Genomic DNA, 19,672 nt, shown 5'->3' with positions numbered 1-19,672 from the left:
AAACCAATCTCTGAATTCTGACTTGATCGAAGTTCGCCATGTGCACAAATGCCGGAGCCATTTGTCCAGGTTTTGCCATTAAGGCGGGCGTGGGGTTCAGATTGATACGAGAGCCAAGCGCAGCTTCCATTCGCACGACGACCTTTGGCGACCTCTCCATCAGCGATTCATCAACTCGCCAGCGCGCAGGTGGCGTCCGAGGTCACGTGACCGCGCCGGGTCATCTCACAATAAGGAGATGGGTGGAAACGCGAGTACTCGCTGGTCAATAAAGTGACGGAATGGAGCGGCTGTGCATCCACACTCATTTGGGAAAACGATGGAAGGGAACGGGGGGGAAAAAAGATGATTTGAACAGAGCTGTCAACACAAAGCACTCGAGGTTAATTAGGGAGGTTAATTAAAAAGTTTCCGGTAAAATAATGAAACAAAAGGGATCAACTTTCTGAAGGGTGTTTTTTTTTTTTTTTAAGTTTTTTTTAAGTATCTGCCAAAAAAGAACATTAAAAGTTTAACAATGGCCACCCTCATACCAGAGGTAAAATTTTGGTATCCGTGGTTTTTCTTCATATGATTAGGAATATTATTACTATTGTTATTATTAGTTTTATTGTTACAGTTTGTTTTAACATTATTATAATTATTGTGTATTTTATTTTATTTTATTTTGTTTTTTAAATTATATTTATTGTATGTATATAAAATCGACTTGGCCAACCCAATGAAAATTTTCTGGCTATGCTTATGGATTTGAGGAAAATTTAAATTGGTTTTGGTTTGTGAGAATATTGGGAGCCATTTTCAGAAATCACTAGTCAGGTTTCCATCCAATTGATTCGATTTTTTAAAAAGTGAATTTACTGAAAATGCGCAAAACAGACATGCGACTTATGCCCGTTTCCATCTGTTCTTCTTCTGCGAATATTGAGAGGGGACTCCGCTGCTGTAGGTGGCGCTATATACCATAGAGATGTGATCCACCAGTAATTTAAAAGAACAGGAAGCGACTGCGCCGTGTGATGACGTCGTATGAGTTTGCTTTTGTAATCAATTGTAATTGTAATGTAAACCATAGCGTTTCTTTGCAGTTTTCCATCTAAAATAGCATAAATATTCGTTTCTTTAATTAATTCAAAAAAGATTTCTGTTTCGTCCCGCCCCCCCCCAAACATGCTTTACTTTATCGTCCGCCATTGCTTTGGGACGACAAACATACGTGTGACGTAATATCCGGTCAAAACGTGTGACGTGTATCTGGTCTTGCCAACGGTTTTAGCCAAAATTCGCATTTTTTTCCCGATACGCTTCAAAATCCACTCCCTCCAAGCGTAAAAACTTTTTATGCGAATTTTGGGCCCTTTTTTCGAATTTCTAGCGTTTCCATTCAGTTTGATGTTCGCATTTCTTGAAAATTTGAATAAAAATGGGTGGATGGAAACCCAACTAGTAATTTTCTAACAGAACTTTAATTTTTTTTCCAACTCTCCAATTTGAAATGCAAGAAACTACCACACCCAATTAAATAAAAGTCAAACAGAGACAGAGTGTGTGACTTATGTGGTGTCATCATATATATCATGTAAATTAAAAGCAAACAAACCATTTTGTATAAGTAAACAGCAACCTTCCCTGCAGTCTGTAACGCTGCCTTGCTAAATGTCAGTCAACCTGACGGCATAGACAGAATATAAGGAAAACTGTGGGCGGTTTCTATTTTTACCTCACGTTCGAACCAGCCACACTATTGATCGCAGACTCAATAGTCTCCATGCTTGTGTCGTCTCCACACAAAGGTCAAGTTTCCTTGGATACTGTAAGGTTAAACTGTAGCATTTATAGGCAATATTCCTGATTGGCCGCTGGGATTACTACAGCCTAACACACACTTGTTTGGCTACGGGTTCTTAAGTCATCTGCCAATTAGGACATGATTTTGCGGTTTATTTTGTGAATAACGATCCTTTAATTCTACAGATAAGTACTGTATGTCCTCCACTCCATTATATCATCTTTCAATAGAGACCACGACAGACTTATTGTCATTCTTACATCATTTAATTATGTCCAATTACTCGCTGAGCCCAAGACTTTATAAATGAGGCGCACATTTATCGACCATCTGGACAACGCTCTCTTAAACGAATGAATGAGTATTTTAAAGCTGTAATTTCAAGAATTTGTGGTAGCAACGATGCCAACGAGCAATGACGAGTATACAAGAAATCTTTAATTAGCCACTTGGATGACTGGTTGTGATTGGGCGGGCAATTGTCCTCATATACCAATGAGATTCGGACTAACAGACATTATTCGGACAAATGAGAGGCCTTTGGCATTTGACAGGTTACAGGTGGGCTGTTTTCGAACCATTTCAGTCCTGTGCTAGCCAATTGACATTTTATGCTAGCCATACAGTTCTAATTTGATCAAAATGGTAAAAGCAGTGCATTTATATAGTGCTTTATCTTGATCATATTTAGGGGTGTCAGGTGATTAAAAATATTGAGTCATTATTAAACGCATGACTTAATCCCAAACAGTTAACTCATGATTAATCCCAAATTTTATATCCGTTTAAAATGTACAATAAAAAAAAATTATTATAATTTTTCATACTCTTGTTAACATAAAAGTGGGAAAAAATGTTAGATATATGGCTGCATCTTTTAGTCATTGATACGATAATTTAATAAAAAATCCTGAAATGTAGTTAAAATTAAAAGTAAGTAAGTTAAAATAATCTACTGTAAAAAAAAGTGTGATATTGATTTGTTTTGAGGTCATAATTCTGCCACTAGATGGCATAATTGCATTTGTAAGACGTTGGTGACAGCTCGTTGCATTTCTCTTTTCATGTTAAGCTATCCAATGTCTAACATGAAGTAACTTGTGAAATTCTGCACATTTTTCAAATTGTAAAACACAACTTGACCTCAGTTTCCACGATAATATGCATTATTATTCAATTTATTACTGCTAAATTTTGACGTGGATGTCTCTGCTGCGTTGCCACTGTAATTCCTCAAGTACAGGATTTCCAAGTAAGGGACGGTCATTAATTGCGTGGTTAAAAAAAAAAAAATTGTGCCGTTAAAGGAACTTAAAATTAACTAAATATTAACTCTTTGACTGCCAGACGTTTTCAGAAAAGGGATGCCGTGGGTGCCAGCCGATTTTAAGCATTTTGACTGATCTTTCAAGGTCCACAGAAAATTATGTGTTTGGACTATAGAAACACACATACTACCAAATGAAAGATTGGACTGTCATCTTTCATCAGAAAAAAAAGTTTGTTTCTACCTTATTCCGTTTTTGAGTAATCAACAATAGAAAATGGTTAGTTTCACCTCTGTTTTGAAAAAAAAAACGTCTTTTAACGTCTTTGGCACTCCTCCATAGGATTTTACTAAACGTTATTTAACGTTTTTGGCAGTCAAAGAGTTAAGAGTAATTTCGACACCCCTAATCATATGTTTACAAATGTATTGGAGTATAGCCTTTTTAGTTAAAAATAACTTCTTTTGTTTGGTCCCATTTTGAATCCATCAACTAGCCTCATTCTAGCTACCGCTGAGCTAGTTTGTCATCCAAGTTTGCTAACTCCCTTTCATTTGTTGCATTAGCCGATCAAATATTTATGTTTCTTTGAAGTCCTCAGCTGGCCAAATATTCTCATAACTTCTTCTGGGCGTCAGCTTGAATGAACCATAGTAGCTTTTCAGGCATGTGCATGTGAGGGCCATCCAAAAAAGTTTTTTTCTGATGACAATGACTCGAATGGGAAAATTCTGATTCTGCGTTTGTTTTTTTCAATTTGCTACTCAATTTGTGCACAAACCTTTTAAAAAAAAAAGATGACAATATTATTGTTGCGTCATATCACGTGACTCTCGCGAAGATGAATAAGTAATGGCCACGCTTTCACAAACATAGCATTCTCTTTTCCATCAGTCCAACCCAAAGAAGGAAAAAAAAATAGCCTTCTTCTAACCGTTTGTCTCTGTAACCCGAGTTCAAATGATACAGCTTTATTCTTTATTGGAGATTCACCTTGTTTAGAGCAAAAATCTTTTCTTTGCAGAGCCTTGCGCTGAAAGATAGCGTGTCAGCCTAAAAAAATCGCCGTTTACAGGCAGATGTGCTCATATTTCTGGTTCCGACTTTATTGAGCGCCAAGGAAACATTAACGTCGATATTCTTTCATCTGTCAGTCCAAACTGCTCAACCTCTAACATCCTTCCATTAAAACCTGAACTGTTGTACAGTCTGAATTTTCCTTTTTTTTTTCTTCACACACGCCACTTTTTATCGAGGCTTAGCCCTGTTTTGAGGAGGGTTGTCCTGTCTCGTGTAAGTAAGTGACTTGTAAAAACCTCACCTGTGTCAATGGTGAGTCTGGATTTCATTACATGATCGCCTGGAATGGAACTAGGGTTTTGCAACGAGGTGAACGATTTCAATTGGGGGAGGCGGAGTTCAGGGTGTGTAACAAAAGCAAGCTTCCGCAAAAAAAAAAGAAGCATTTTCACTGGTGGAGGCAGCACTTCACAAAAGCAATTATCGCCCATAGCCACCACGTTGACAAATTCACTGAGCAATCATGCAAGGGCCACCTATGCATTTTACAATTGACATTGCAGCTCTGCTTACCTTTTGGCTTTTACATGTGATTGTTTCAAACAGTGCCGTTCGGTCGTCGCTTGAAAATGGCAGATCTTTGCCCAGCCTAGCTTCCAAGTCACTTTTTTCCTACTAGCCAGAGCTTTGGTGCCATCTTGTGGCATATTAGAGTATTGCATGAAAAGAGCCACGAATAGCTGACATTTTGCAAACAGCCGACAATGAATTTGTGAACCACAAATAGGTTTAGGGTTCACTGTACTGTATTTGTATACGAGCAATAAAAAGTCAAATTTCCATGTTAAATCCCTTTTAAAACAAATCATTTTGCTGCCAATCACTAAATTACAAAGCGACCTGGCGAGCAGAAATCATGATGTTAATGGGCACCCTTTCAGTTAACGTTTGCGTTTACACATTCTGGCTAATTAATTTAGCGCTCGCCCAGATCTCAACATGAATATTAACGGTCTTTGACTTGAAAGTCCTTGTAAGGCTCTTGTTTGTGTTGAGTCGCCTCCCCGGGTGATGATTTGCATGCGCATTAGCATTCGGCGCCGTTGTTTGGACGTTTTATAAAAGATTCACATTCAAAAGACGAGCAGCGACACCGAGCCATTTGGTCGCTTAACGAAACAGCTTTGTCGAAAACTGTGTTGATCCGACGTTTAGTCGTCGTAATGAGAATAGCCTCTGTTGCCATGGTAACCCCCATGTGTCACAATATTGGTGAACCTTGTTGGCGCAAGCAATGTGAAAGTACAGAGCTTTGTGAAGCGTTGAAAGCACATTTTTCAAAAGCTTAAACCAAAGGAGATTCCCAATTCAATAGTATTTGGATTGAAAATGGTGGTTTTCTTCTTTAGGACGTTACCAGTTTTAAGGTTTTAAATAGACACGGTTTCAAAATAGACACGGTTTCAAAATAGACACGGTTTCAAAATAGACAAAGTGACGGCCCCTCCCCCATCTGTTGTTGATTATTATTATTCTCCCAAAAGTTGGCTCTTTTTGGGAATTTTTGTGTGATTTGATATACTTTCTGTAACAAGCAATACTTCCAGTGCAATATCTTACATTTATGATCATTCTTCAACAAATTCAAGGTAACATTAATGTAATATGATTGGATGGATAGATAGAGTAATGCGTCTTAAAATTGTTTGCAGCCAAGTTAGCTAAACACGCTAACTAGCCAGTTGTTTATTTTATTTTATGTTTACTAATGTAGATATAGAGCACTTTCAATGGGGGGAAAAAAGTTACAAACATTTCGAAATAATACATTAAGAGTTGTAATTGTAATTTGCTTCGCTTCACAAAATTTTTTTTTTTACCTACAGGTAATTTTCACGTACGCACAACTTTTTCTGTGCTCGTAGAGGACAATAACGGTTAGAACGCAGAGCTGGAAAGGGTCACAATAGTGACGGCCAAACATACTTCTTAAAATTAGCATCCTAAATGATATTACCATCCATTCATAACATTAGCATTAGCATATGTGAGAACAGTTTTAACATCCCCATGTATCAGAATACGAATTGTCCAGCATCCCAGGCAAGCCATACGCTAGGTTGCGCCCGGAATCAGCGGCTATAAAAAGTAATGATAGGCGGGTCGTGACACGCCACACGACTCGGTTATGCGCCGCCTTCCGTTTTTACAAGGCGGCGGCCCGTCATAACTCAGACGCTTTTTATGGCAGGAAGTGTGTGCGGTGGGAGCGCTCTTAGCTTTGAGTGAACTTGCGAGTGGCCCGGTGGTTTGCATATCTGCCTCACAATTTTGAGGTTCGGCTTCTGCAAATATACCACAAACTTGGACCCCGAAACTGTTCAAATTTATCTTACATGATTTTCCTTATAAATAAGTGGCTAACACATTATTTGATATATCATTAATACAACCACATGCGTTTTCAATAGAAGTCATTCAAAGGGATGTGATTGTTTTAAATGCACGTCATGTGTTCAAAGTTGATTTGTTCACTTCACTTTTTTCATTCATGTGCGACTCCCGGTCGACGGTGAGTCACCAGCACGTGCAGTGCATTAGCACTTAACAGCAGCTTGTTTCCTTGAGCATCTCTGGTGACACGCTGTTATTTTGCGCTCACGTTCAAGCACGTAATAAAGGCCCGGAGCAAAAACTTGACTACGTGTGACCCGCCGCTCCTGTCAAGACTGCGACTTCATGTTGAAGGACGGCAAGTTGTTATCGCCGCTGGTTGCTACTCATCAGCTGGCAGAGTTAAGTGTCGGGTCGATGGGGTGACGTTCAAGGGCGAGCGCCGTTCTCTTTTTGCAATCCGAGGGTGGATGTGATCTAAGTAAGCGTTGGTTTTAAAGAGGGGATGGAAATGGGCTACCCAATTGCTTGTATGCAAATAGTTGGGTCTCTAGAGCAGGCGTTCTGAAAACTTTGGGTCCATGGAGAGATTTTTCCAAGGACCCCCTCATAATGCTCACACCATTTAAATATAACTTATATGCATCCATAAATGCTTAAAAATATGGTATTCTGGTTAATATTGCGCTCTTAAAACATTTGGGTAAAAAATAACCCAACTATGGGTCAAAAATGGACCGATCCTCTATTTGGGTCAATTTGACCCAATTTTGAGTCAAGAAATTGTTTTTTTAGTGTAAAACAACTCATAAATATTGGTCAGATCCTTTACTTGTTTACTGAGTCATTTTGTATGAAACAACCTAGAAATTGGGTCAAATTGACCCATAAAGTGGATCAGTACATTTGTGATGCATAATTGGGTTATTTTTGATCCAACTGTTTTTAGTGTCAAAATGGCCGCCCCCTGAGATGGATAAAAACAGCTGGATTTTGCTTCATAACTCATATTCCACAAATGTAATATTAAGAAATGTGTCATGTTTGACAGAAAAGAATGTAATGTTATGCAGGGATGTGATTTTTCCGCTAATTCGCGGAATTCCGCTTTTTTTATCTCCCCCCCAAAAAAAAAAAAAAAAAAAAAATATATATATATATATATATTTTTTTTTTGTATTTCATTGTGTATGCACATGACTCCGACAGATAACATCTTCTGCTATAACAAAGACATTTGTGGTATGCTCTAATATGAGTTACTTTTCATTTGGTCATGATACAATTATTTGTTCATGAAATTTGAACTCTTCAACATTATTTATGTGTTAACTTAGTAATCACATTAGTTAGATATGATGATATTCTCAGTGATAGTTTTTAAAAGCAAAGGCAGTCCAATGTTTTTGAATGTGACTGATTTTGAGTTGACTAAAACTGCCATTTTATATGGGATAGTTCAATATACATTGAAAATTTATGCTGTTGTTTTGTCCTTTTCTTTGTCATGTGAGTGCATTGAAAGGACTTAAAAACACGGAAAACCCATGAGCTCCGGGCCCCTTGTCCCCCCCGCCCTGGACCTAGCTGGGTGCCAGCGGCCCCCAGACCCCCGGCTAAATTTTCAGATAATTTCACTTTGGTCAATTCACATCCCTGGTTATGATAGCAAATTGATATTTTGAAGAGAAAAAGTTTAAATATAGGAAGTAGTAAAGCGTGTATTCTGTTTGTTTTATATGCCGTGCCATTTGTCGGTGTGCGCTTTATAAAATCATATACTGTAAGAAATAAGTGCAAATTTGGCGGACCCCAAACTGTGGCTCATGGAATCCTGGAGGTACGCCCAACAAGTGGGAAATTCAACTACCAGGCCAATCTTATCTTGACAAGAAAAGTCACGTCACGTCCCACGTCACACATTCAAATGACTGCGGTCGAGAAAACGAATGATCCCTTTCGCTTCAGCTTTTATCTCCTTGGTGAAAATATCCACATTTAAACGTTGCATGTTTTTTGATTTGCGATAAAATCATAACACTTGGAAAACGCTCACAGTTTTAACACTTCATTAACACGTGTCCGTGTAGCAATTAATTGCTCCCAGGAAGTAGACGCCCCCCTCGCCTCCGTTGGTGCAGAAAAAGATTGGCCACATTGGAAATGATTTGCAGGCTAGTGCCGGTTGCCATGTCTCCAAGACTTCTCCTCCATCCACTTCACATCACAGCCTAGCGCCGCCGCGCCGCCACCGTCTTTTTTTTTTTCTTTTACAGCCCTGCCGGCCGCACAGGGACGCCAAATTGGACCTCAGCGGGGTACTAAATGTGCCTTCAATCTCAACAATCCTTTTAATCTCTCATCAATCCGCGCGGACGCCACTCAGAAGCCTGATCCTTTTACAGCCTGGCGAGAACATTGGAGATGGCGGTAAATTAATGAGAAAATCCCCCCCCCCCCCCCCCCAAAAAAAAGGGCGAGTCTGAAGAGATATTTCGGGTACATCGCTGCTGAAAAACGCGTCTTAAAAAATGCTTCTTTCCAGCCGAATGACAATCACCAAGGCGACTAAAATGACAGGTCACAGTGCTCTTGCTTGTTCTGTTTAGCATTCAGTGGGAATCAGGGGCTCATTCAAGCAGAAAGTTTTCTTGTTAGCAAGAGGCTCTGTTTTTTGATGCTGCATGACTGCCAATCTGTTCAGGGTCAGGCTGAAGCCGACGTAAAAACCTTCCCGAAAATGTGGGTCTAATGGCGAACTGGACCACGTCGGGTTTATTTGACTTTACAAATGCAGGATGATTTTGGTGAGGCAAAAAGCAAACGCAAAACACGGACTTTGATAATTGCTCAACTGAGACTTCGCCTTACCGCATCCAAACTTTTGAGGTGTAGCTTTCATGACAGACGAATTCCCATCATCAACAATTTTAGTGTGCGCAAAAAGGCAGAGTTACCTCTTTCCAAAGAGTTCATGTTTTGTTGGTGTGGACTTTGAAAGTTGAGAATCTTCATCAAGTATCTTGGTGAGCCATTAAGCCAAATATAAAAACAAAACAGAACTTGATTGTTGCTAAACTTCACTTTTGAGGTGTTGGTCTCTGCGCTCAATTGTAAAAACTAGTTGGCACATCTTGATTTTTGGTTCAACCCCCTTTTTTTTCTCCTTTTTTTTTTTTTTTGCCCGTTTGGGGTTTTCTGGCCTACCAACGGTGTTTTCCTTTTAAGAGTGCACTCTAAAAACAATTGGGTCAAAAGTAACCCAATTATGGATAAAAAAAAATGGACCGATCCACTTTATGGCTTTATTCAGGGATGTGATTTTTCCGCTAATTCGCGGAATTCCGCTTTTTTTATCCCCCCCCCCCAAAAAAAAAAAGATTTTTTTTTTTTTTTTTTTTTAGTAGTTCATTGTGTATGCACATGACTCCGACAGATAACATCTTCTGCTATAACAAAGACATTTGTGGTATGCTCTAATATGAGTTACTTTTCATTTGGTCATGATGTAATTATTTGGTCATGCTTCCCCCCCCCCCCCCCCGCTAAATTTTCCGATAATTTCACTTTGGTCAAATCACATCCCTGTTTATTGTGTACGGTTGCACGGTTTCAAGATTCCCACCATTATCCTGGATTTAACGTGATAAATCTAAAATCCATTCCATTAGCATGAAACTAATTTAATATGAAAGTGCTTCAGTGTAAACAAACTTTATAGTACCAATATTTTTATTTTAATTTTAATGACATTTTAAGATATTTTCATTTTTGCGTATTTTGGGTCACCTTAGGATACAATTTCAGAATATAATATTTTGATTATTTTCATAGCTGTCAAATGTCAAAACTGGTTCAATTTGATTGGACCAATACACAAGACATAAATGTTATGTTTACTTGAGAATGAATCGTGGAGGATTACGCAGATGAGCTCATAAGAAACCTGCATCCGATTGACGGAAACGCGCCTGACGGTGACTCATCGTCACGTCAGGAAGTGAACGTGGCTTAAAGTTTGCCGCCACCTCACTTTCTGATCAAAACGCCTCCCAACCATGATGCAAAGCTTCTGATTTGAATTGCAGCCTTTTGAATAAAGAAAAAGAGATCATGAGATGAAGATAAAACTTCTGACGTGTCACGGAGCAGAAGCCGCTCTCGTGTTTTAATGATTAAGTCAGATTTCAAAATAAGAAGCGGCAGCAGTAGAAGAAGGGCAAAACCATAAAAATAAAAATAAAAAAAGGGGGAGGCGGCGTAGAGCAAAGCCAAGCGAAGCCCAATTAGGGGTTTTATGGGGCGAATAATTGGAGTCGCAGCACTGAGCCTTGTCTCAAAAGCAAACCTGTTTTTTTTCCTTTCTTCTGCTTATGACAAGAACAAAAAAAAAAAACACGCGCCTGCACAAGTTCACAGCAAACCTGGTAAATTATTAAAGAAAAACATCAAAACACGACAACACTCACAGAGCACAAGGCATCAACATAAATTGTGTACACCTGCAAATAAAATCAATACCATTTACCATCTTAATCGTTTCTCTTCGGGATCCAAGGGAACATTTGTTGCAATACCCTGAAGAAATACGATCGCAAATACATTCATCATATTAGACGTCTGTCCAATTGCGTACGGTCTGGATCAGATCCGGATTCAAACCGGCTTTCAGCCTTTATACATATGTTGAATTTTGGCCAAATTGGCTCAGATTTGACCAGATTTTTCATCTTTATTTTAGTATTTGACATTGGAAGGAAAAAAAAGGCATCAAATGTAAACAAAAACTGATTCTGGAGCATAACAAGAAATTAATAAATAATGGCAACAAATTGAGGGGAACCATGTGGATCAAATCGGATTTGAGTCGACACACCCAGTGATTCTTGTTCTGATTTGATCAAAATTCCCACAAATACAAATACGATAGCGAAAAAAGGTGGAATCAATTAAAATGACCCAAAAAATAAAAATCGGATCATCTTTGAGCTTTTTTCTCCAAAATAATTTATACAACAGTATATATAAATGAATAAATAGGTTAAAAATACAATTACCATAAACAAATAAGTACAAATACAAAATTAATATATAACAAATACAGAAATTAATTATAAAATATAAAATATACTTTAAAATTCTGTGTATCATTTAGAAAAAATATATACGTTTTTCATAAGAATAAATGAAATAAAATAAATTAAATCATGAAAATAAAATATAATAAAACACATCAAAATAGATAAAATTTGTGCTTACAATAAATAATATAAATACAATTTATGTTTTAAATGTCGTTTAACTAAATACAATTTGAAAAATAAAATGCCATTTTTGGATCTGGCCAAAGAGGGTCTTAAATGAAAATGGTAATATCCTTTGAAAAAAATATTTCACTTTTTTTTTATATCGTCTTACAGCTTTTTCAAAAGAAAGAAATGGCTAAATAATATTAAGTGTAAAATGAATAAACACTATTTTCTCAAATAGTTAACATGACAACATGAAAACATAACACTACATTAAATATCACGAAAATAAATATAATATATTCATATTGCCACCAATAAGTGCACGGGTACCTTGAAAAGGTTTCTGGACAACAAACCAACCGGTTGATGAATGCATGCCGATGACAAAACAATCCTCCCTGGGGGAGGTAAAAAGCGCAAACGCCAAGTGAAATTGGACAAGTATCTTGACTGGAATGAGCTGCACAGCTGTGATGATCGCTTTCCTTCGTTTCATTTTCCTCCCACGGGACGCTTTTGTTTGCTTGCTAACACGTTATTGTTGTGGATTTTTCCTCGTGGAAATTTTACATGAGCTGTCAGCGTACGTCTTGTTCAAGGCGCAGTTGTTCTTTGCCATCGTGTCAGGTGTTGCTCTTTCTCACAGAACTATAGAAGACAGCAGCCCCAACATTTGTTGACAGAAGTGGGATCCAAGGATAGACTATTACATGTGTAATAGGGTTCTATAAAAAATATTAGCAACATTTTCATTCAGAAGTAGATACCAAGATCGCCTATCTGGACTTATTGGTGAGTTGAGAAGTATGCCCCCGGTGTTTCTCAGTGTTTAGTTTTGGTGTCAGAAGTGGGATCAAAGAACTGTCACCCAGGTGTATGTAAGATGGTGGCATAAACAATGCTGTTAGTCCTTCGATGTGCATTTTTGGCATACAGAATGTATTAACCACAACATTTGGTGTCAGAAGTGGGATCCAAGGGCAGATCACCCAGACGTCTTGGAGGCTGCCCACCTGGGGGGCAAAAAGGATATTCATTGCCGTTCCCAGTCTTTGCTTAACTCATACAGAAAATTTTAACCAATTGGTATCAGAAATAGAATCCGAGTATGGACCATGTAGATGTCTTTTTTTTTTGTGGCTGCACCGGGTAAAAGGAAAAATTGCTCCCCCGTAAAATGGTATCAGATTAAAGAAGGACATCCAGGTGTGATTTTGGGAATTGAAAGCTGTGCATACTGAGACTCTCCTGTTTTTATATGATAATATAGAAAATAGTGCCAAAATATTTGGTGTCAGAAGTGGGTGACACCGAGCCACATCCGAGTTGTGAGGGGGTTATGCATCCTGAGACAAAAATAATGCCCTTTGTTTTTCAATGTTTGCCTAACAACAAAAAATAAATAAAAATGGTTGTTAGAAGTGGGATCCAATGTTCAGCCACCCATATAATCACAATAGTGATGCAGCAACTAAAACCACAGCATTCAGTTGTCATCGTGGATGCATGCGGCGCCTTCACATTGTCATGCTGAAGCTGGCGGCACCGCCTCCATTTTCCCGTCCTCTCCAAACTTGCCATTGGCAAGGCACGCCAAAAACGACCACTCCCACACAGACGCGGGGCCAAATCCCCTCACGGGCCCCCTCACGTCTCCACTTTTACATGTGAAAGCATCTTTGCAGTCGCTTTCTGAGCCGACCCACCCAGATAAGCTTCTTGGCATACAATGCGGCAAATTTGAGGACCGGGGCCCACCCCCGGCCCGCCCCCCACGATTCGCCCTCCACCCTGGGGGTGACCAAACACACTTCCAGGGCCAGGAACTCTTGACCGGCGGCTCCGACCGGGATCGGGCGACGAGTTTTAAGGGGTGAGCGGATTTAGAAGCGGGACAAAAGACGGGAGCGGGACAGATGGTGATTTTGCTTCACCTTCCAAACTGCACAGGTCAAAGGTTACGATTGAGTGCGGCAAATCGGCTTGCAGGCTTTCAGTCAAATAGTCCACTGAGGGCGGGCGAGACACAACATTAGGTACGCCTGCAAATAATACTCTCGTTGTTTCTCACTTTAGTTTCTCATTGGATTTCATTCTGTTGATTTATAATGTGACATTTTCTAAAAAATATATAATAAAAAAAATGTATAGTCTCAACATGAATGAATGAATATGAAAACCTCTCTCTTTTTTTTTTTCATCTCAAGGGGTGGCCATTTTGCAGCCTTGTACAGCCACATGCTGCCGACTGAAAATGACATCACAGTGCCGAGGCTCAGCTTGTGATCATCACATGACCAAACCCAGAAAACAGGTGAGCCTTGATTGGTCGCGACCCCATGCGACTTCTGCCTGTTTCCATTTGTTCGAATATTGAGAGGGGACTCCGCCGCTGTAGGTGGCGGTATACACCATAGAGATGTGATCTACCAGTAATTTAAAAGAAGAAGAAGAAGACCACATGCGATGACGTCGTATGAATTTGCTTTTGTAATTCTTGATAAACCGTAGCTGTTTTCCGTCTAAAATAGCATTAATATTTGCTTCTTTAATTAATTCTAAAAAGATTTCTGTTTCGTCGTGTCCCCAAACTTACCTTACTTTATCGTCCGCCATTGCTTTGGGACTACAAACCGGGGAAAATGTGCGACGTGTATCCGGTCTTGTCAGTTGTTTCCATAGCCAAAATTCTCATTTTCCTTTTTTTCGATACGCTTCAAAATCCAGCCCCTCAGAGTGAAAAAAATGTTTTTTTTTGCGAATTTTGGGTCTTTTTTCGAATTTCTAGCTTTTCCATTCAGTTTGACGTTCGCATGAAAATTCAAATAAAAATGTTTAATAATGTATAAATTATGTTTTATAATACACAGCCATTGTAAAGTGAAGTCAGATTTAAGTCAAAGTCCTTTTTCCCCCCGACTTCGCAAATTAGATTCCCGAGTTCAAAGGGCGTTCCCGTGCATACTTCCTGGTTTGAAGTCGGAAAAGTCCGACTTCCCACTTTCCTCGAATGCAGCATTAGGCGCTGTGATGACATTTCCAGTCGACAGCAAGTGACAAAATGGCTGCCCCCTGAAATGGCAAAAAATGAGATATTTTATTTATTGCTTAATTTTGCAACACTAATCAGAATGCCGTAATAAGGGTGCATTTTTAACTTGTCTTCACTTTTAATAAAGCTAGTATTACGAATATTAGCCTACATCTGAACTGTAAATATATCAATGTATTCAGTGACTATAAAATCGCCAAATGTAATACAAAATGAACTCAGTCTTTTGACCGCCCGTTACAACAAAAAAAATCGGATTTGAGTCGACACACCCAGTGATTCTTGTTCTGATTTGATCAAAATTCACACAAATACAAATACGATTGAGAAAAAAGGTGGAATCAATTAAAATGACCCAAAAAATAAAAATCGGATCATCTTTGAGCTTTTTTCTCCAAAATAATTTATACAACAGTATATATAAATAAATAAATAGGTTAAAAATACAATTACCATAAACAAATAAGTACAAATACAAAATTAATATATAACAAATACAGAAATAAAATATAAAATATCATAAGTAAATAAAATATACTTTAAAATTATGTGTATCATTTAGAAAAAATATATAAGTTTTTCATAAGAATAAATGAAATAAAATAAATTAAATCATGAAAATAAAGTACAATAAAACACATCAAAATAAATAAAATGAGTGCTTTAAATAAATAATATAAATACAATTTATGAATTAAATGTCATTTAACTAAATACAATTTGAAAAATAAAATGCTCAGTCTTTTGACCGTCCGTTACAACAAAAAAAAAATGTCGTTAATTCCTGACACGTGCATTGCCATGTAAATATGAATGCAGTAAGTTGGAGAGAGAGGGTGGAGAAAGAGAGAGAGAGAGAGAGAGAGTGAGAGAGCGCAGCAGCCACTTGCAGGGACTCGCTCCTCCTTGCACCGAAGGGGGCGTCCACGCCTCGCGTGTGCTCAGTGAGTGGGAGCCTGCAGAAGCAGAAGCAGCTTGTCACTCCCCTGCATGCACATCGCCGGGCTGCCTTGGCACCGTGACACCTCCTTTTCCTGCTCCAGCCCCCCCTCCTCTCCTCAATCCCAGGGAACAATCGCGCGCATTCCAGCAACGTGGACGTGTTGACGTGCGTGTGCGTGAGCAGCACCCCCTTTTCTTTTCTTTTTTTCTTCTTCTTCTTTTATTTATCTGGAGCACGGCGCGCACGGAAGGAAGGGGAGAGAGAGAGAGAGAACAGGACGATTTTGCTCTTTTTTTCTTTTTTTCTTTCCATGCAGCATCGTGCGTGTCGTGCACTGTGGAAATAAGGCGCATCCACGAGTGGGAGGGGAGGGCTCATCAAGTCAAGTGTGGACCCGGACGGGACCTGCTGCATCGTCTCCACCATGGTAAGCTGCAGAAATGCTCATTGAAATATACATGGTGCACGCAGATGTGGCTCTCCTCTCCTCTCCTCTCCTCTCATCTCTATCTGCTCTCCTCTCTCTCTCCCCCCCTCCGAACCGCACCTTCGGTCCTGACCGTGCACAGCTCGCTCGCTCGCACGCAGGCAGGCTGGTGTACCTGCCTGCTCGCTGCTTGTTTTCGTTCATACGTGACAAAATGTGGGCAGATTAGAAGCAGGGGCTAACATGTGTCCTCATGGTTGCTATTATGATGATGAGATGTTCATTTTTAATGGGACTTGTAGTGAACATATGGAGAGAATAGGGATGAAGGGGGGGGGGAATAAACTTTGCAATTTGGACTGTGGTGCTGTTGTTTTAAGTCCATTTAAAAAAAAAAAAAAAAGGTTATTAAAAGGAAATTTTTTTTAATACTGATAGTTAATATGATTCATTCGTTTACACCTTTTTGAAAAAAAAGATGTATTAAAAAATGTAAGAAATTTCTATTTAGTGTTTTGCATATTTAAGATTGAATTCTTGAAACCACATCATGGTTAGGTTTATTTTTATTGTATAAAATAATAATAATAATAATTTGTCTATTTATTTTGTAACATTTTTAGTCCAAAAATAATTTTGAATTTTTTTTACATTTCAGATTGCATAATAAAAATAAATATTTATGCAGACTGTATAGATATATAAAATTGTAAAATCTGTCATTACTCTTTATTTATAAACACATTTACTATTTTTATAATTGAAAAGCGTTTCATAAAATGTCCTACAATGTCATGTCATCACTTGGTAGTGTTGTGTTTTGTCAAATGCTTCATTTTGAAGGGAGTTCCCAAACAGTGTGTGAGAGCAGTGAGAGAGAGACAGAGAGACAGACACAGAGAGACAGACACAGAGAGAGACACCGAGAGACCCCCCCCCCCTCCTCCAAGGAGCCATTGTTGGGGTGGTGGGGGGCTGCCGCACTAGTAGCTCAGATCAACTCCTGCTCTGATTGGCTGGCTATAAAGGACATGTGTCCACTCTTCCATTAATGATTGCGTCTCATTCTGTGGCTCAGTGTGTCTATGTGTGTCCTTTGAGGTGTGAGGTGCAGTAATGGACGTAATTGGATGTTGAATGACGGCAATTTGAGTTCATCGTTTCGCCTGAAAAAGGTAACCTGGTACTACTAGAAGTATTTGCTCAAAACGGGCCCCAATCGAGACAGTGACGCTAACCTTCTTGCCGCTCAATGTGGGCGGAGCGTTGGTATTATGGATTCGCTAGCAGCTTTCATTTTTAGATTGAAATCGGAATAATATGGCTAATCCAGCCATGTGGTTAGCATGGTTCGGGGTTCGAATCGCAGCTCCAGCCTTTTGGCGCTCCATGAAAATAAGAGCCAGAGAAAATGGATGGATGGATTGTCCAAGGTTGTCTATGCTGTTTATTTATTTTTTTACTCAAAGGTAATGTGGACTGACTAGTTGACTTATGAGGAAGTGCGTGTTTTGAATGACCCCGAGCAGACATGCTGAGAGGCCTGCTGTGATTTTGCCAACATTTTTTGTTAAAATTGCTTATACACTCGACCAGTGCTATAATTTCAGCAGCGAAAAATTTTCTGCATATTTTTCCTCACGATTTTTTTTTTTCAATGACTAAAACAAAAACAACAAAGTGACGAAAATGCATTCAATTTCTGTATAAAAGTTGAAAACATCGATTAAATTGTCAATTTAGTTGACAAAAATCGCTCTTTATTTTGTTGCCTAAAATTGGACCCATTTTAGTAAAAAGACTATAACTAAATTAAAATGTATTGTCAAAATTAAGATTGCACTCGACCTCCGCAAACTCACGGTTCGGCACCTGCGGATTCGCATGTTCACAGATTTTGGTATTTATTTATTTATTTTAAGTCACTTTTGTGTGGAAAACATTTGTATTTGTTTTCATTACACTATTTTTTCCTCTCTCTCCATTGCCATGCACTGGGCATCAGTTATACGCTGATTTTCGCATTTCGCGGCCCGGCCCGTTTCCGAACTCCCCTGTCGGTTGATTTAATAGTTCAAACTGTAAATCTACCCTAAACTATATGCAAAATAGCTTAGACGTTCTGCAGTTGAAAACAAATATGTTCATTTGACTGTATTCCTCTTGTGTGCGCGTAACCTTGGAAATGAGACGTTCAATTCCAAGTTGAGTAAGAAGTTAGAAGTTGCTGTTTCCCGCCGCATTGCTCCTCCCTCGTCTTTGTCCTGTTGATGAGCTCCAAGCTGTTGCTCCTCCTCCTCCTTGTCATCGTCTCGTTCACTCCCCCCCGGGAGAACGCTTGCGAAATTGTTCATGACGCGTTTGCGCAGCGGACCTTCCCGCATCCCCGCCGTCGCCCCGTAAACGTTTACTAACTAAACGATGGCATGGCGGCATAACAGACGAAACGGTGAAACGTCTCCTCTCGCTCCCGCCGGAGACGGCCGAGAGGGAATATATGTACGTACTGTAGCGCCTTTCAAATAATCATGATTGTGATTGTTATGAGCAGCGTGAATGCCAGGAAGCAATTTTCGCTATTGTGCACGTGACAAAGGAAACACGGCAGTAGAAAACAGCCACACGAGCCACTTTATTAGGTACGCCTGCACCATTGGATGAGGTCGGTCTGATAAATTAGTTAAAGTATGAAATGTGTATTTATTTATTTAACAAATAATGTATCTTTGTTCAACGACATTTACTGACAAGCAGAACAATTCAATGTTCTTCCACTAGATGGCAGTAGTGCAATTATCTGTACCTGTTACCATTCATACAACAGGCCCAGATTTTACTCGAAGTGTACAGTATTTGTGAGTGAATAGAGACGAGGTCGTCATAATTTCAGAATATATGTTTTATGAGCAGAGGTGGCAAATCCAGGTCCACAAAGTAAAAAACCCTTCCACAGTTTGGCTTTAGCCACTTGTGCTAGCTAGCGAGATCCCTAGCTAGCTCCCCGGGTTGCTTGAGAGCTTGCAAGCTAGCTAGCTAGCTAGCACAAGGGGCTAAAGCCAAACTGTGGCAGGGTTAGCTAGCTAGCTAGGCACAATGACATTTTCGTTTGTCGCTGTGCCTTGAGATCTTTTTATGCCATTTACGTGCGGTACAGCATCTGGGCTTTTACAAAGATACAAAGGCATTCAATGGAAATTAATTTCTTCATCACAATGAGACGTTTTATAACATTCTAGCTACCGCATTTAGTAACACAATTGGGTAAAAAAAATAAAAATAGAAAGAACTCTTAGTGTTATTATGCACTGGAATGCATGAGAAAAACAAAAGTTGTCCATCCAGAATGTTGTGGTTTGTCATTTCAAGGTTTATTATTGTGTTTATACTTTTCAGTGGGGTAGAATTGCACTACGGTTTCTTGTTATTTAGTCAACAAAAGAGGGGCAAAATATGACCTCATATCGGGGCGCCACTACAAGATACATGCATAATTAAAGCTGCAAGCAGCTATTAGCGGGCCCTCGTAC

The 19,672-nt window shown here is 39.2% G+C and overlaps 1 protein-coding gene across 9 annotated transcripts in view; it reads left to right on the top strand.

Annotated features, from left to right (window-relative positions):
* tenm4 (teneurin transmembrane protein 4) overlaps positions 1-19,672 on the top strand; it is a 310,021-nt gene that overhangs the window by 79,372 nt on the left and 210,977 nt on the right. For 6 of the 9 annotated variants that reach the window (XM_077565535.1, XM_077565531.1, XM_077565529.1 and 3 more), the window contains exon 1: positions 15,695-16,145. The gene's annotated coding sequence lies outside the window, so the exon portion shown is untranslated. Of the gene's footprint in view, positions 1-13,930; positions 14,038-15,694; positions 16,146-19,672 lie in introns of those variants that run through there. The other 3 variants (XM_077565526.1, XM_077565532.1, XM_077565533.1) reach the window with 3 other exon arrangements.

The sequence above is a fragment of the Vanacampus margaritifer genome, chromosome 5 (assembly GCF_051991255.1).
Source record: "Vanacampus margaritifer isolate UIUO_Vmar chromosome 5, RoL_Vmar_1.0, whole genome shotgun sequence".
Classification (NCBI taxonomy): Eukaryota; Metazoa; Chordata; class Actinopteri; order Syngnathiformes; family Syngnathidae; genus Vanacampus; species Vanacampus margaritifer.
The sequence above is the reverse complement of the archived record's forward strand: the minus strand, read 5'-3'. Positions and strand labels throughout refer to the sequence as shown.